The following is a 15717-nucleotide window of genomic DNA, read 5'->3' as shown; positions in this document are numbered from 1 at the left end:
AAAGTGCTGGTATCTCACCTACAGCCATACCACATTGGATACGCCCAATCTCGTCTGATCTTGGAAGCTAAGCAGTGATGGGCCTGGTTAGTACTTGGGTGGGAGACCACATGGGAACACCAGGTGCTGTAGGTTTTTTCCCATTACTGGCAAATTGTTTTTATTCTCTTGCTATTTTAATTGGAAACTTTTTATTTTTATTGCCAATACAGACATTTGGGAGAGGTCAAACAGACACAATAGCCATCACCTAAAAACTTACCACACTGTTTAGGCCCAATTCCAACTGCTTTTGGCAGCTAAACAGTGTTGAGCCTCTTTAATAGTTTAATTTGAGACCACCTTCTAATATTATGTCCTGTAGGTCTTTTTTCATTACCAACACATGATTTTTTTCAGTAAGCCAATACAGTTAGGAAACTTTTTTATTAACTTACCTTGTTAAAGAAGTAGAAGAGGGCAAAAAAGTGCCTGCATCTCATCTACAGCCATACCACATTGGATATGCCCAATCCCGTCTGATCTTGGAAGCTAAGCAGTGTTGGGCCTGGTTAGTACTTGGGTGGGAGACCACATGGGAACACCAGGTGCTGTAGGTTTTTTACCATTACTGGCAAATTATTTTTATTCTCTAGCTATTTAAATTGAAAAGTTTATCTTTGTATTGCCAATACAGACATTTGGTAGAGGTCAAACAGACACAATAGCCATCACCTAAAGACTTACCACACTGTTTAGGCCCAATTCCAACTGCTTTTGGCAGCTAAACAGTGTTGAGCCTTTTAGTAGATTAATTTGAGACCACCTTCTAATATTATGTCCTGTAGGTCTTTTTTCATTACCAACACATGATTTTTTTCAGTAAGCCAATACAGTTAGGAAACTTTTTTATTAGCTTACCTGGTTATAGAAGTAGAAGAGGGCAAAAAAGTGCCTGTGTCTCACCTACAGCCATACCACATTGGATACTCCCAATCTCGTCTGATCTTGGAAGCTAAGCAGTGTTGGGCCTGGTTAGTACTTGGGTGGGAGACCACATGGGAACACCAGGTGCTGTAGGTTTTTTCCCATTACTGGCAAATTGTTTTTATTCTCTTGCTATTTTAATTGGAAACGTTTTATTTTTATTGCCAATACAGACATTTGGGAGAGGTCAAACAGACACAATAGCCATCACCTAAAAACTTACCACACTGTTTAGGCCCAATTCCAACTGCTTTTGGCAGCTAAACAGTGTTGAGCCTCTTTAATAGTTTAATTTGAGACCACCTGCTAATATTATGTCCTGTAGGTCTTTTTACATTACCAACACATGATTTTTTTCAGTAAGCCAATACAGTTAGGAAACTTTTTTATTAACTTACCTTGTTAAAGAAGTAGAAGAGGGCAAAAAAGTGCCTGCGTCTCATCTACAGCCATACCACATTGGATATGCCCAATCCCGTCTGATCTTGGAAGCTAAGCAGTGTTGGGCCTGGTTAGTTCTTGGGTGGGAGACCACATGGGAACACCAGGTGCTGTAGGTTTTTTCCCATTACTGGCAAATTGTTTTTATTCTCTTGCTATTTTAATTGGAAACTTTTTATTTTTATTGCCAATACAGACATTTGGGAGAGGTCAAACAGACACAATAGCCATCACCTAAAAACTTACCACACTGTTTAGGCCCAATTCCAACTGCTTTTGGCAGCTAAACAGTGTTGAGCCTCTTTAGTAGTTTAATTTGAGACCACCTGCTAATATCATGACCTGTAGGTCTTTTTGCATTACCAACACATGATTTTTTTCAGTAAGCCAATACAGTTAGGAACCTTTTTTATTAGCTTACCTGGTTATAGAAGTAGAAGAGGGCAAAAAAGTGCCGGTATCTCACCTACAGCCATACCACATTGGATACGCCCAATCTCGTCTGATCTTGGAAGCTAAGCAGTGTTGGGCCTGGTTAGTACTTGGGTGGGAGACCACATGGGAACACCAGGTGCTGTAGGTTTTTTCCCATTACTGGCAAATTGTTTTTATTCTCTTGCTATTTTAATTGGAAACTTTTTATTTTTATTGCCAATACAGACATTTGGGAGAGGTCAAACAGACACAATAGCCATCACCTAAAAACTTACCACACTGTTTAGGCCCAATTCCAACTGCTTTTGGCAGCTAAACAGTGTTGAGCCTCTTTAATAGTTTAATTTGAGACCACCTTCTAATATTATGTCCTGTAGGTCTTTTTTCATTACCAACACATGATTTTTTTCAGTAAGCCAATACAGTTAGGAAACTTTTTTATTAACTTACCTTGTTAAAGAAGTAGAAGAGGGCAAAAAAGTGCCTGCATCTCATCTACAGCCATACCACATTGGATATGCCCAATCCCGTCTGATCTTGGAAGCTAAGCAGTGTTGGGCCTGGTTAGTACTTGGGTGGGAGACCACATGGGAACACCAGGTGCTGTAGGTTTTTTACCATTACTGGCAAATTATTTTTATTCTCTAGCTATTTAAATTGAAAAGTTTATCTTTGTATTGCCAATACAGACATTTGGTAGAGGTCAAACAGACACAATAGCCATCACCTAAAGACTTACCACACTGTTTAGGCCCAATTCCAACTGCTTTTGGCAGCTAAACAGTGTTGAGCCTTTTAGTAGATTAATTTGAGACCACCTTCTAATATTATGTCCTGTAGGTCTTTTTTCATTACCAACACATGATTTTTTTCAGTAAGCCAATACAGTTAGGAAACTTTTTTATTAGCTTACCTGGTTATAGAAGTAGAAGAGGGCAAAAAAGTGCCTGTGTCTCACCTACAGCCATACCACATTGGATACGCCCAATCTCATCTGATCTTGGAAGCTAAGCAGTGTTGGGCCTGGTTAGTACTTGGGTGGGAGACCACATGGGAACACCAGGTGCTGTAGGTTTTTTCCCATTACTGGCAAATTGTTTTTATTCTCTTGCTATTTTAATTGGAAACGTTTTATTTTTATTGCCAATACAGACATTTGGGAGAGGTCAAACAGACACAATAGCCATCACCTAAAAACTTACCACACTGTTTAGGCCCAATTCCAACTGCTTTTGGCAGCTAAACAGTGTTGAGCCTCTTTAATAGTTTAATTTGAGACCACCTGCTAATATTATGTCCTGTAGGTCTTTTTACATTACCAACACATGATTTTTTTCAGTAAGCCAATACAGTTAGGAAACTTTTTTATTAACTTACCTTGTTAAAGAAGTAGAAGAGGGCAAAAAAGTGCCGGTATCTCACCTACAGCCATACCACATTGGATACGCCCAATCTCGTCTGATCTTGGAAGCTAAGCAGTGTTGGGCCTGGTTAGTACTTGGGTGGGAGACCACATGGGAACACCAGGTGCTGTAGGTTTTTTCCCATTACTGGCAAATTGTTTTTATTCTCTTGCAATTTTAATTGGAAACTTTTTATTTTTATTGCCAACACAGACATTTGGGAGAGGTCAAACAGACACAATAGCCATCACCTAAAAACTTACCACACTGTTTAGGCCCAATTCCAACTGCTTTTGGCAGCTAAACAGTGTTGAGCCTCTTTAGTAGTTTAATTTGAGACCACCTGCTAATATCATGACCTGTAGGTCTTTTTGCATTACCAACACATGATTTTTTTCAGTAAGCCAATACAGTTAGGAACCTTTTTTATTAGCTTACCTGGTTATAGAAGTAGAAGAGGGCAAAAAAGTGCCGGTATCTCACCTACAGCCATACCACATTGGATACGCCCAATCTCGTCTGATCTTAGAAGCTAAGCAGTGTTGGGCCTGGTTAGTACTTGGGTGGGAGACCACATGGGAACACCAGGTGCTGTAGGTTTTTTCCCATTACGGGCAAATTGTTTTTATTCTCTTGCTATTTTAATTGGAAATTTTTTATTTTTATTGCCAATACAGACATTTGGGAGAGGTCAAACAGACACAATAGCCATCACCTAAAAACTTACCACACTGTTTAGGCCCAATTCCAACTGCTTTTGGCAGCTAAACAGTGTTGAGCCTCTTTAATAGTTTAATTTGAGACCACCTGCTAATATTATGTCCTTTAGGTCTTTTTACATTACCAACACATGATTTTTTTCAGTAAGCCAATACAGTTAGGAAACTTTTTTATTAGCTTACCTGGTTATAGAAGTAGAAGAGGGCAAAAAAGTGCCTGTATCTCACCTACAGCCATATCACATTGGATACGCCTGATCTTGGAAGCTAAGCAGTGTTGGGCCTGGTTAGTACTTGTGTGGGAGACCACATGGGAACACCAGGTGCTGTAGGTTTTTTCCCATTACTGGCAAATTGTTTTTATTCTCTTGCTATTTTAATTGGAAACTTTTTATTTTTATTGCCAATACAGACATTTGGGAGAGGTCAAACAGACACAATAGCCATCACCTAAAAACTTACCACACTGTTTAGGCCCAATTCCAACTGCTTTTGGCAGCTAAACAGTGTTGAGCCTCTTTAATAGTTAAATTTGAGACCACCTGCTAATATTATGTCCTTTAGGTCTTTTTACATTACCAACACATGATTTTTTTCAGTAAGCCAATACAGTTAGGAAACTTTTTTATTAGCTTACCTTGTTAAAGAAGTAGAAGAGGGCAAAAAAGTGCCTGCATCTCATCTACAGCCATACCACATTGGATATGCCCAATCCCGTCTGATCTTGGAAGCTAAGCAGTGTTGGGCCTGGTTAGTACTTGGGTGGGAGACCACATGGGAACACCAGGTGCTGTAGGTTTTTTACCATTACTGGCAAATTATTTTTATTCTCTAGCTATTTAAATTGAAAAGTTTATCTTTGTATTGCCAATACAGACATTTGGTAGAGGTCAAACAGACACAATAGCCATCACCTAAAGACTTACCACACTGTTTAGGCCCAATTCCAACTGCTTTTGGCAGCTAAACAGTGTTGAGCCTTTTAGTAGATTAATTTGAGACCACCTTCTAATATTATGTCCTGTAGGTCTTTTTTCATTACCAACACATGATTTTTTTCAGTAAGCCAATACAGTTAGGAAACTTTTTTATTAGCTTACCTGGTTATAGAAGTAGAAGAGGGCAAAAAAGTGCCGGTATCTCACCTACAGCCATACCACATTGGATACGCCCAATCTCGTCTGATCTTGGAAGCTAAGCAGTGTTGGGCCTGGTTAGTACTTGGGTGGGAGACCACATGGGAACACCAGGTGCTGTAGGTTTTTTCCCATTACTGGCAAATTGTTTTTATTCTCTTGCTATTTTAATTGGAAACTTTTTATTTTTATTGCCAATACAGACATTTGGGAGAGGTCAAACAGACACAATAGCCATCACCTAAAAACTTACCACACTGTTTAGGCCCAATTCCAACTGCTTTTGGCAGCTAAACAGTGTTGAGCCTCTTTAATAGTTTAATTTGAGACCACCTTCTAATATTATGTCCTGTAGGTCTTTTTTCATTACCAACACATGATTTTTTTCAGTAAGCCAATACAGTTAGGAAACTTTTTTATTAACTTACCTTGTTAAAGAAGTAGAAGAGGGCAAAAAAGTGCCTGCATCTCATCTACAGCCATACCACATTGGATATGCCCAATCCCGTCTGATCTTGGAAGCTAAGCAGTGTTGGGCCTGGTTAGTACTTGGGTGGGAGACCACATGGGAACACCAGGTGCTGTAGGTTTTTTACCATTACTGGCAAATTGTTTTTATTCTCTAGCTATTTAAATTGAAAAGTTTATCTTTGTATTGCCAATACAGACATTTGGTAGAGGTCAAACAGACACAATAGCCATCACCTAAAGACTTACCACACTGTTTAGGCCCAATTCCAACTGCTTTTGGCAGCTAAACAGTGTTGAGCCTTTTAGTAGATTAATTTGAGACCACCATCTAATATTATGTCCTGTAGGTCTTTTTTCATTACCAACACATGATTTTTTTCAGTAAGCCAATACAGTTAGGAAACTTTTTTATTAGCTTACCTGGTTATAGAAGTAGAAGAGGGCAAAAAAGTGCCTGTGTCTCACCTACAGCCATACCACATTGGATACGCCCAATCTCGTCTGATCTTGGAAGCTAAGCAGTGTTGGGCCTGGTTAGTACTTGGGTGGGAGACCACATGGGAACACCAGGTGCTGTAGGTTTTTTCCCATTACTGGCAAATTGTTTTTATTCTCTTGCTATTTTAATTGGAAACGTTTTATTTTTATTGCCAATACAGACATTTGGGAGAGGTCAAACAGACACAATAGCCATCACCTAAAAACTTACCACACTGTTTAGGCCCAATTCCAACTGCTTTTGGCAGCTAAACAGTGTTGAGCCTCTTTAATAGTTTAATTTGAGACCACCTGCTAATATTATGTCCTGTAGGTCTTTTTACATTACCAACACATGATTTTTTTCAGTAAGCCAATACAGTTAGGAAACTTTTTTATTAACTTACCTTGTTAAAGAAGTAGAAGAGGGCAAAAAAGTGCCAGTATCTCACCTACAGCCATACCACATTGGATACGCCCAATCTCGTCTGATCTTGGAAGCTAAGCAGTGTTGGGCCTGGTTAGTACTTGGGTGGGAGACCACATGGGAACACCAGGTGCTGTAGGTTTTTTCCCATTACGGGCAAATTGTTTTTATTCTCTTGCTATTTTAATTGGAAATTTTTTATTTTTATTGCCAATACAGACATTTGGGAGAGGTCAAACAGACACAATAGCCATCACCTAAAAACTTACCACACTGTTTAGGCCCAATTCCAACTGCTTTTGGCAGCTAAACAGTGTTGAGCCTCTTTAATAGTTTAATTTGAGACCACCTGCTAATATTATGTCCTTTAGGTCTTTTTACATTACCAACACATGATTTTTTTCAGTAAGCCAATACAGTTAGGAAACTTTTTTATTAGCTTACCTGGTTATAGAAGTAGAAGAGGGCAAAAAAGTGCCTGTATCTCACCTACAGCCATATCACATTGGATACGCCTGATCTTGGAAGCTAAGCAGTGTTGGGCCTGGTTAGTACTTGTGTGGGAGACCACATGGGAACACCAGGTGCTGTAGGTTTTTTCCCATTACTGGCAAATTGTTTTTATTCTCTTGCTATTTTAATTGGAAACTTTTTATTTTTATTGCCAATACAGACATTTGGGAGAGGTCAAACAGACACAATAGCCATCACCTAAAAACTTACCACACTGTTTAGGCCCAATTCCAACTGCTTTTGGCAGCTAAACAGTGTTGAGCCTCTTTAATAGTTAAATTTGAGAACACCTGCTAATATTATGTCCTTTAGGTCTTTTTACATTATCAACACATGATTTTTTTCAGTAAGCCAATACAGTTAGGAAACTTTTTTATTAGCTTACCTGGTTATAGAAGTAGAAGAGGGCAAAAAAGTGCCTGTATCTCACCTACAGCCATATCACATTGGATACGCCCAATCTCGTCTGATCTTGGAAGCTAAGCAGTGTTGGGCCTGGTTAGTACTTGGGTGGGAGACCACATGGGAACACCAGGTGCTGTAGGTTTTTTACCATTACTGGCAAATTGTTTTTATTCTCTTGCTATTTTAATTGGAAACTTTTTATTTTTATTGCCAATACAGACAGTTGGGAGAGGTCAAACAGACACAATAGCCATCACCTAAAAACTTACCACACTGTTTAGGCCCAATTCCAACTGCTTTTGGCAGCTAAACAGTGTTGAGCCTCTTTAATAGTTTAATTTGAGACCACCTTCTAATATTATGTCCTGTAGGTCTTTTTACATTACCAACACATGATTTTTTTCAGTAAGCCAATACAGTTAGGAAACTTTTTTATTAACTTACCTTGTTAAAGAAGTAGAAGAGGGCAAAAAAGTGCCTGTATCTCACCTACAGCCATACCACATTGGATACGCCCAATCTCGTCTGATCTTGGAAGCTAAGCAGTGTTGGGCCTGGTTAGTACTTGGGTGGTAGACCACATGGGAACACAAGGTGCTGTAGGTTTTTTCCCATTACTGGCAAATTGTTTTTATTCTCTTGCTATTTTAATTGGAAACTTTTTATTTTTATTGCCAATACAGACATTTGGGAGAGGTCAAACAGACACAATAGCCATCACCTAAAAACTTACCACACTGTTTAGGCCCAATTCCAACTGCTTTTGGCAGCTAAACAGTGTTGAGCCTCTTTAGTAGTTTAATTTGAGACAACCTGCTAATATCATGACCTGTAGGTCTTTTTGCATTACCAACACATGATTTTTTTCAGTAAGCCAATACAGTTAGGAACCTTTTTTATTAGCTTACCTGGTTATAGAAGTAGAAGAGGGCAAAAAAGTGCCGGTATCTCACCTACAGCCATACCACATTGGATACGCCCAATCTCGTCTGATCTTGGAAGCTAAGCAGTGTTGGGCCTGGTTAGTACTTGGGTGGGAGACCACATGGGAACACCAGGTGCTGTAGGTTTTTTCCCATTACTGGCAAATTGTTTTTATTCTCTTGCTATTTTAATTGGAAACTTTTTATTTTTATTGCCAATACAGACATTTGGGAGAGGTCAAACAGACACAATAGCCATCACCTAAAAACTTACCACACTGTTTAGGCCCAATTCCAACTGCTTTTGGCAGCTAAACAGTGTTGAGCTTCTTTAATAGTTTAATTTGAGACCACCTTCTAATATTATGTCCTGTAGGTCTTTTTACATTACCAACACATGATTTTTTTCAGTAAGCCAATACAGTTAGGACATTTTTTAATAACTTACCTTGTTAAAGAAGTAGAAGAGGGCAAAAAAGTGCCTGCGTCTCATCTATAGCCATACCACATTGGATATGCCCAATCCCGTCTGATCTTGGAAGCTAAGCAGTGTTGGGCCTGGTTAGTACTTGGGTGGGAGACCACATAGGAACACCAGGTGCTGTAGGTTTTTTACCATTACTGGCAAATTGTTTTTTATTCTCTAGCTATTTAAATTGAAAACTTTATCTTTTTATTGCCAATACAGACATTTGGTAGAGGTCAAACAGACACAATAGCCATCACCTAAAGACTTACCACACTGTTTAGGCCCAATTCCAACTGCTTTTGGCAGCTAAACAGTGTTGAGCCTTTTAGTAGATTAATTTGAGACCACCTGCTAATATCATGACCTGTAGGTCTTTTTGCATTACCAACACATGATTTTTTTCAGTAAGCCAATACAGTTAGGAAACTTTTTTATTAGCTTACCTGGTTATAGAAGTAGAAGAGGGCAAAAAAGTGGAGATAGGTTGTCGGGAGGACTTGCGCTATGGACTAGTATATAGCAGCTGCAATAAGTGTAGAGGCAAAACTACCGGTACCTCTTGTTCGAGAAATAGAAAGGGGGTTTACACCTTACGGTGTCACTTTGCGCTGGCTGTATACTTGTTATATGGTGGGTCTAGTGCTCTAATATTTTCTGAGCTTTGAGTGTAACAGTAAGCCTTTTAGTGCCTGGTGATGGACTACAATATATATAATGACAATCCAACACTTCCAAGGGTAAATGTAAAAAAAGTAATTTATTCCATGATAACTTTCATGAAGAATCTAAATAAACAGTTAATTTAATGCAATTTAAAAAACACAATTTTACATAGATTGATATATAGGTGGTTCAAAAATTTCTTCTATAAAAAATATTGCTACATAAAATCAGTATGATAAATTGGTACCTCTAATGTAAGAGAAATGCCTCTGTTATTGGTAATTTAATATGCCTAATAACCGGTATACACAAACATTTGGGTGGGTGTGGGAAAGAGGAAAAGACTCACAGGGAAATGTTGCCCCTTATTTGGGGAGGGGGGAATAGTGGTCCTATCCCGTGCTTCAGGAGTTCAGTCAAAACACAGTCAGTTTCCGAGTGTGTGCCTCTGTGGGCTAGATACCTTATTTCCAGAGAAGTGGGGGTGATGTGGAAGCGTCTGCCGGCAGACTCCCGTTGGTGCCCTCTTAACCAGAGGGGTGATCAGCGGGTCCAAGTTAATGCAGATGCGTCGACTAGTTTCGCCGGATAACCGGCTTCGTCAGGATGCTTGCAATCAACTTTTTTATTAACTTACCTTGTTAAAGAAGTAGAAGAGGGCAAAAAAGTGCCTGTATCTCACCTACAGCCATACCACATTGGATACGCCCAATGTCGTCTGATCTTGGAAGCTAAGCAGTGTTGGGCCTGGTTAGTACTTGGGTGGGAGACCACATGGGAACACCAGGTGCTGTAGGTTTTTTCCCATTACTGGCAAATTGTTTTTATTCTCTTGCTATTTTAATTGGAAACTTTTTATTTTAATTGCCAATACAGACATTTGGGAGAGGTCAAACAGACACAATAGCCATCACCTAAAAACTTACCACACTGTTTAGGCCCAATTCCAACTGCTTTTGGCAGCTAAACAGTGTTGAGCCTCTTTAGTAGTTTAATTTGAGACCACCTGCTAATATCATGACCTGTAGGTCTTTTTACATTACCAACACATGATTTTTTTCAGTAAGCCAATACAGTTAGGAACCTTTTTTATTAGCTTACCTGGCTATAGAAGTAGAAGAGGGCAAAAAAGTGCCGGTATCTCACCTACAGCCATACCACATTGGATACGCCCAATCTCGTCTGATCTTGGAAGCTAAGCAGTGTTGGGCCTGGTTAGTACTTGGGTGGGAGACCACATGGGAACACCAGGTGCTGTATGTTTTTTCCCATTACTGGCAAATTGTTTTTATTCTCTTGCTATTTTAATTGGAAACTTTTTATTTTTATTGCCAATACAGACATTTGGGAGAGGTCAAACAGACACAATAGCCATCACCTAAAAACTTACCACACTGTTTAGGCCCAATTCCAACTGCTTTTGGCAGCTAAACAGTGTTGAGCCTCTTTAATAGTTTAATTTGAGACCACCTGCTAATATTATGTCCTGTAGGTCTTTTTACATTACCAACACATGATTTTTTTCAGTAAGCCAATACAGTTAGGAAACTTTTTTATTAGCTTACCTGGTTATAGAAGTAGAAGAGGGCAAAAAAGTGACGGTATCTCACCTACAGCCATACCACATTGGATACGCCCAATGTCGTCTGATCTTGGAAGCTAAGCAGTGTTGGGCCTGGTTAGTACTTGGGTGGGAGACCACATGGAAACACCAGGTGCTGTAGGTTTTTTCCCCATTACTGGCAAATTGTTTTTATTCTCTTGCTATTTTAATTGGAAACTTTTTTATTTTTATTGCCAATACAGACATTTGGGAGAGGTCAAACAGACACAATAGCCATCACCTAAAAACTTACCACACTGTTTCGGCCCAATTCCAACTGCTTTTGGCAGCTAAACAGTGTTAAGCCTTTAAGTAGATTAATTTGAGACCACCTGCTAATATTATGTCCTGTAGGTCTTTTTACATTACCAACACATGATTTTTTTCAGTAAGCCAATACAGTTAGGAAACTTTTTTATTAGCTTACCTGGTTATAGAAGTAGAAGAGGGCAAAAAAGTGCCTGTATCTCACCTACAGCCATACCACATTGGATACGCTCAATCTCGTCTGGTCTTGGAAGCTAAGCAGTGTTGGGCCTGGTTAGTACTTGGGTGGGAGACCACATGGGAACACCAGGTGCTGTAGGTTTTTTCCCATTACTGGCAAATTGTTTTTATTCTCTTGCTATTTTAATTGGAAACTTTTTATTTTTATTGCCAATACAGACATTTGGGAGAGGTCAAACAGACACAATAGCCATCACCTAAAAACTTACCACACTGTTTAGGCCCAATTCCAACTGCTTTTGGCAGCTAAACAGTGTTGAGCCTCTTTAGTAGTTTAATTTGAGACAACCTGCTAATATCATGACCTGTAGGTCTTTTTGCATTACCAACACATGATTTTTTTCAGTAAGCCAATACAGTTAGGAACCTTTTTTATTAGCTTACCTGGTTATAGAAGTAGAAGAGGGCAAAAAAGTGCCGGTATCTCACCTACAGCCATACCACATTGGATACGCCCAATCTCGTCTGATCTTGGAAGCTAAGCAGTGTTGGGCCTGGTTAGTACTTGGGTGGGAGACCACATGGGAACACCAGGTGCTGTAGGTTTTTTCCCATTACTGGCAAATTGTTTTTATTCTCTTGCTATTTTAATTGGAAACTTTTTATTTTTATTGCCAATACAGACATTTGGGAGAGGTCAAACAGACACAATAGCCATCACCTAAAAACTTACCACACTGTTTAGGCCCAATTCCAACTGCTTTTGGCAGCTAAACAGTGTTGAGCTTCTTTAATAGTTTAATTTGAGACCACCTTCTAATATTATGTCCTGTAGGTCTTTTTACATCACCAACACATGATTTTTTTCAGTAAGCCAATACAGTTAGGAAATTTTTTAATAACTTACCTTGTTAAATAAGTAGAAGAGGGCAAAAAAGTGCCTGCATCTCATCTACAGCCATACCACATTGGATATGCCCAATCCCATCTGATCTTGGAAGCTAAGCAGTGTTGGGCCTGGTTAGTACTTGGGTGGGAGACCACATAGGAACACCAGGTGCTGTAGGTTTTTTACCATTACTGGCAAATTGTTTTTATTCTCTAGCTATTTAAATTGAAAACTTTATCTTTTTATTGCCAATACAGACATTTGGTAGAGGTCAAACAGACACAATAGCCATCACCTAAAGACTTACCACACTGTTTAGGCCCAATTCCAACTGCTTTTGGCAGCTAAACAGTGTTGAGCCTTTTAGTAGATTAATTTGAGACCACCTGCTAATATTATGTCCTGTAGGTCTTTTTACATTTCCCACACATGATTTTTTTCAGTAAGCCAATACAGTTAGGAAACTTTTTTATTAGCTTACCTGGTTATAGAAGTAGAAGAGGGCAAAAAAGTGCCTGTTTCTCACCTACAGCCATACCACATTGGATACGCCCAATCTCGTCTGATCTTGTAAGCTAAGCAGTGTTGGGCCTGGTTAGTACTTGGGTGGGAGACCACATGGGAACACCAGGTGCTGTAGGTTTTTTCCCATTACTGGCAAATTGTTTTTATTCTCTAGCTATTTAAATTGGAAACTTTTTTTTTATTGCCAGTACAGACATTTGGGAGAGGTCAAACAGACACAATAGCCATCACCTAAAAACTTACCACACTGTTTAGGCCCAATTCCAACTGCTTTTGGCAGCTAAACAGTGTTGAGCCTCTTTAGTAGTTTAATTGGTACTTATGTAGTATCTGGGCTGCCGATTTTTTGATTGTATGCCTTAAGTTAAGGCATACAATCAGATGCGATGCGATGCGATATCGCATCGCATCGCATACGACCATGCGATGCGATGCGATGACCCGATTTTTCCATAGGATTCAATGTTAAAATGGACTGAGTCCATTTTAACATGGAATTCAATGGGAAAAAGGGGTCCTTTTCATACCCCTACTATCCAAGTGGGCATGGAGTTGGATATAAACCTGTGGCGAGCGTAGCGAGCCACCGAGCCCGAAGCGTGGCGAGCGAAGCGAGCCCCGCGAGGGGACGGTATTCTGTGTCCCCTCGCGGGGCTCGCTACGCTCGCCACGCTTCGGGCTCGGTGGCTCGCTACGCTCGCCACAGGTTTATATCCAACTCCATGCCCACTTGGATAGTAGGGGTATGAAAAGGACCCCTTTTCCCATTGAATTCTATGTTAAAATGGACTCAGTCCATTTTAACATTGAATCCTATGGAAAAATCGGGTCCATCGCATCGCATCGCATCGCATCGCATGCGATATGGTCGGGTGCGATGCGATGGACCCGATTTCAAAATCGGCAGCCCAGTTACTACATAAGTACCGTTTAATTTGAGACCACCTGCTAATATTATGTCCTGTAGGTCTTTTTACATTACCAACACATGATTTTTTTTCAGTAAGCCAATACAGTTAGGAACCTTTTTTATTAGCTTACCTGGTTATAGAAGTAGAAGAGGGCAAAAAAGTGCCTGTATCTCACCTACAGCCATACCACATTGGATACGCCCAATCTCGTCTGATCTTGCAAGCTAAGCAGTGTTGGGCCTGGTTAGTACTTGGGTGGGAGACCACATGGGAACACCAGGTGCTGTAGGTTTTTTCCCCATTACTGGCAAATTGTTTTCATTCTCTTGCTATTTTAATTGGAAACTTTTTATTTTTATTGCCAATACAGACATTTGGGAGAGGTCAAACAGACACAATAGCCATCACCTAAAAACTTACCACACTGTTTAGGCGTAATTCCAACTGCTTTTGGCAGCTAAACAGTGTTGAGCCTCTTTAGTAGTTTAATTTGAGACCACCTGCTAATATTATGTCCTGTAGGTCTTTTTACATTACCAACACATGATTTTTTTCAGTAAGCCAATACAGTTAGGAAACTTTTTTATTAACTTACCTTGTTAATGAAGTAGAAGAGGGCAAAAAAGTGCCTGCATCTCACCTACAGCCATACCACATTGGATATGCCCAATCCCGTCTGATCTTGGAAGCTAAGCAGTGTTGGGCCTGGTTAGTACTTGGGTGGGAGACCACATGGGAACACCAGGTGCTGTAGGTTTTTTCCCATTACTGGCAAATTGTTTTTATTCTCTTGCTATTTTAATTGGAAACGTTTTATTTTTATTGCCAATACAGACATTTGGGAGAGGTCAAACAGACACAGTAGCCATCACCTAAAAACTTACCACACTGTTTAGGCCCAATTCCAACTGCTTTTGGCAGCTAAACAGTGTTGAGCCTCTTTAGTAGTTTAATTTGAGACCACCTGCTAATATTATGTCCTATAGGTCTTTTTACATTACCAACACATGATTTTTTTCAGTAAGCCAATACAGTTAGGAAACTTTTTTATTAACTTACCTTGTTATAGAAGTAGAAGAGGGCAAAAAAGTGCCTGCATCTCACCTACAGCCATACCACATTGGATATGCCCAATCCCGTCTGATCTTGGAAGCTAAGCAGTGTTGGGCCTGGTTAGTAGTTGGGTGGGAGACCACATGGGAACACCAGGTGCTGTAGGTTTTTTACCATTACTGGCAAATTGTTTTTTTTCTCTAGCTATTTAAATTGAAAACTTTATCTTTTTATTGCCAATACAGACATTTGGGAGAGGTCAAACAGACACAATAGCCATCACCTAAAGACTTACCACACTGTTTCGGCCCAATTCCAACTGCTTTTGGCAGCTAAACAGTGTTGAGCCTTTTAGTAGATTAATTTGAGACCACCTGCTAATATTATGTCCTGTAGGTCTTTTTACATTACCAACACATGATTTTTTTCAGTAAGCCAATACAGTTAGGAAACTTTTTTATTAGCTTACCTGGTTATAGAAGTAGAAGAGGGCAAAAAAGTGCCTGTATCTCACCTACAGCCATACCACATTGGATACGCCCAATCTCGTCTGATCTTGGAAGCTAAGCAGTGTTTGGCCTGGTTAGTACTTGGGTGGGAGACCACATGGGAACACCAGGTGCTGTAGGTTTTTTCCCATTACTGGCAAATTGTTTTTATTCTTTTGCTATTTTAATTGGAAACTTTTTATTTTTATTGCCAATACAGACATTTGGGAGAGGTCAAACAGACACAATAGCCATCACCTAAAAACTTACCACACTGTTTAGGCCCAATTCCAACTGCTTTTGGCAGCTAAACAGTGTTGTGCCACTTTAGTAGTTTAATTTGAGACCACCTG

General features: G+C 39.7%; 29 non-coding genes and 3 pseudogenes across 30 annotated transcripts in view; all 32 read left to right on the top strand.

Moving 5' to 3' along the window:
• Positions 1 to 15717, top strand: part of LOC146027235 (protein shisa-9B pseudogene) — a 604201-nt pseudogene that overhangs the window by 296348 nt on the left and 292136 nt on the right. The window lies entirely within an intron of this gene.
• LOC146030865 (5S ribosomal RNA) lies at positions 17 to 135 on the top strand. The gene has a single exon (XR_014456347.1). It is a non-coding gene; the product is annotated as a 5S ribosomal RNA (ribosomal RNA).
• LOC146030914 (5S ribosomal RNA) lies at positions 481 to 599 on the top strand. The gene has a single exon (XR_014456396.1). It is a non-coding gene; the product is annotated as a 5S ribosomal RNA (ribosomal RNA).
• Positions 944 to 1062, top strand: LOC146030301 (5S ribosomal RNA). The gene has a single exon (XR_014455798.1). It is a non-coding gene; the product is annotated as a 5S ribosomal RNA (ribosomal RNA).
• On the top strand, positions 1408 to 1526 carry LOC146033077 (5S ribosomal RNA). Its single transcript, XR_014458487.1, has one exon. It is a non-coding gene; the product is annotated as a 5S ribosomal RNA (ribosomal RNA).
• On the top strand, positions 1872 to 1990 carry LOC146029865 (5S ribosomal RNA). Its single transcript, XR_014455429.1, has one exon. It is a non-coding gene; the product is annotated as a 5S ribosomal RNA (ribosomal RNA).
• On the top strand, positions 2336 to 2454 carry LOC146030913 (5S ribosomal RNA). The gene has a single exon (XR_014456395.1). It is a non-coding gene; the product is annotated as a 5S ribosomal RNA (ribosomal RNA).
• Positions 2799 to 2917, top strand: LOC146031255 (5S ribosomal RNA). Its single transcript, XR_014456726.1, has one exon. It is a non-coding gene; the product is annotated as a 5S ribosomal RNA (ribosomal RNA).
• LOC146029864 (5S ribosomal RNA) lies at positions 3263 to 3381 on the top strand. Its single transcript, XR_014455428.1, has one exon. It is a non-coding gene; the product is annotated as a 5S ribosomal RNA (ribosomal RNA).
• On the top strand, positions 3727 to 3845 carry LOC146032062 (5S ribosomal RNA). The gene has a single exon (XR_014457509.1). It is a non-coding gene; the product is annotated as a 5S ribosomal RNA (ribosomal RNA).
• Positions 4191 to 4299, top strand: LOC146029388 (5S ribosomal RNA; annotated as a pseudogene).
• Positions 4645 to 4763, top strand: LOC146030912 (5S ribosomal RNA). Its single transcript, XR_014456394.1, has one exon. It is a non-coding gene; the product is annotated as a 5S ribosomal RNA (ribosomal RNA).
• Positions 5108 to 5226, top strand: LOC146029863 (5S ribosomal RNA). Its single transcript, XR_014455427.1, has one exon. It is a non-coding gene; the product is annotated as a 5S ribosomal RNA (ribosomal RNA).
• LOC146030911 (5S ribosomal RNA) lies at positions 5572 to 5690 on the top strand. Its single transcript, XR_014456393.1, has one exon. It is a non-coding gene; the product is annotated as a 5S ribosomal RNA (ribosomal RNA).
• LOC146029862 (5S ribosomal RNA) lies at positions 6035 to 6153 on the top strand. The gene has a single exon (XR_014455426.1). It is a non-coding gene; the product is annotated as a 5S ribosomal RNA (ribosomal RNA).
• Positions 6499 to 6617, top strand: LOC146029861 (5S ribosomal RNA). Its single transcript, XR_014455425.1, has one exon. It is a non-coding gene; the product is annotated as a 5S ribosomal RNA (ribosomal RNA).
• LOC146029385 (5S ribosomal RNA) lies at positions 6963 to 7071 on the top strand (annotated as a pseudogene).
• On the top strand, positions 7417 to 7535 carry LOC146031308 (5S ribosomal RNA). Its single transcript, XR_014456776.1, has one exon. It is a non-coding gene; the product is annotated as a 5S ribosomal RNA (ribosomal RNA).
• LOC146034094 (5S ribosomal RNA) lies at positions 7881 to 7999 on the top strand. Its single transcript, XR_014459500.1, has one exon. It is a non-coding gene; the product is annotated as a 5S ribosomal RNA (ribosomal RNA).
• LOC146029859 (5S ribosomal RNA) lies at positions 8345 to 8463 on the top strand. Its single transcript, XR_014455424.1, has one exon. It is a non-coding gene; the product is annotated as a 5S ribosomal RNA (ribosomal RNA).
• On the top strand, positions 8808 to 8926 carry LOC146032834 (5S ribosomal RNA). Its single transcript, XR_014458250.1, has one exon. It is a non-coding gene; the product is annotated as a 5S ribosomal RNA (ribosomal RNA).
• On the top strand, positions 10129 to 10247 carry LOC146033507 (5S ribosomal RNA). Its single transcript, XR_014458915.1, has one exon. It is a non-coding gene; the product is annotated as a 5S ribosomal RNA (ribosomal RNA).
• Positions 10593 to 10711, top strand: LOC146031484 (5S ribosomal RNA). The gene has a single exon (XR_014456951.1). It is a non-coding gene; the product is annotated as a 5S ribosomal RNA (ribosomal RNA).
• Positions 11057 to 11175, top strand: LOC146034964 (5S ribosomal RNA). The gene has a single exon (XR_014460367.1). It is a non-coding gene; the product is annotated as a 5S ribosomal RNA (ribosomal RNA).
• Positions 11522 to 11640, top strand: LOC146032325 (5S ribosomal RNA). The gene has a single exon (XR_014457766.1). It is a non-coding gene; the product is annotated as a 5S ribosomal RNA (ribosomal RNA).
• On the top strand, positions 11986 to 12104 carry LOC146029858 (5S ribosomal RNA). Its single transcript, XR_014455423.1, has one exon. It is a non-coding gene; the product is annotated as a 5S ribosomal RNA (ribosomal RNA).
• Positions 12449 to 12567, top strand: LOC146031379 (5S ribosomal RNA). The gene has a single exon (XR_014456846.1). It is a non-coding gene; the product is annotated as a 5S ribosomal RNA (ribosomal RNA).
• Positions 12912 to 13030, top strand: LOC146032254 (5S ribosomal RNA). Its single transcript, XR_014457698.1, has one exon. It is a non-coding gene; the product is annotated as a 5S ribosomal RNA (ribosomal RNA).
• LOC146032470 (5S ribosomal RNA) lies at positions 13997 to 14115 on the top strand. The gene has a single exon (XR_014457903.1). It is a non-coding gene; the product is annotated as a 5S ribosomal RNA (ribosomal RNA).
• On the top strand, positions 14462 to 14580 carry LOC146030347 (5S ribosomal RNA). The gene has a single exon (XR_014455846.1). It is a non-coding gene; the product is annotated as a 5S ribosomal RNA (ribosomal RNA).
• LOC146031607 (5S ribosomal RNA) lies at positions 14926 to 15044 on the top strand. Its single transcript, XR_014457070.1, has one exon. It is a non-coding gene; the product is annotated as a 5S ribosomal RNA (ribosomal RNA).
• On the top strand, positions 15389 to 15507 carry LOC146032637 (5S ribosomal RNA). Its single transcript, XR_014458063.1, has one exon. It is a non-coding gene; the product is annotated as a 5S ribosomal RNA (ribosomal RNA).

The sequence above is a fragment of the Crinia signifera genome, chromosome 8, assembly GCF_055691185.1.
Source record: "Crinia signifera chromosome 8, ASM5569118v1, whole genome shotgun sequence".
Lineage (NCBI taxonomy): Eukaryota > Metazoa > Chordata > Amphibia > Anura > Myobatrachidae > Crinia > Crinia signifera.
Note: the sequence above shows the minus strand (reverse complement) of the source record. Positions and strands in the feature narration are given on the sequence as shown.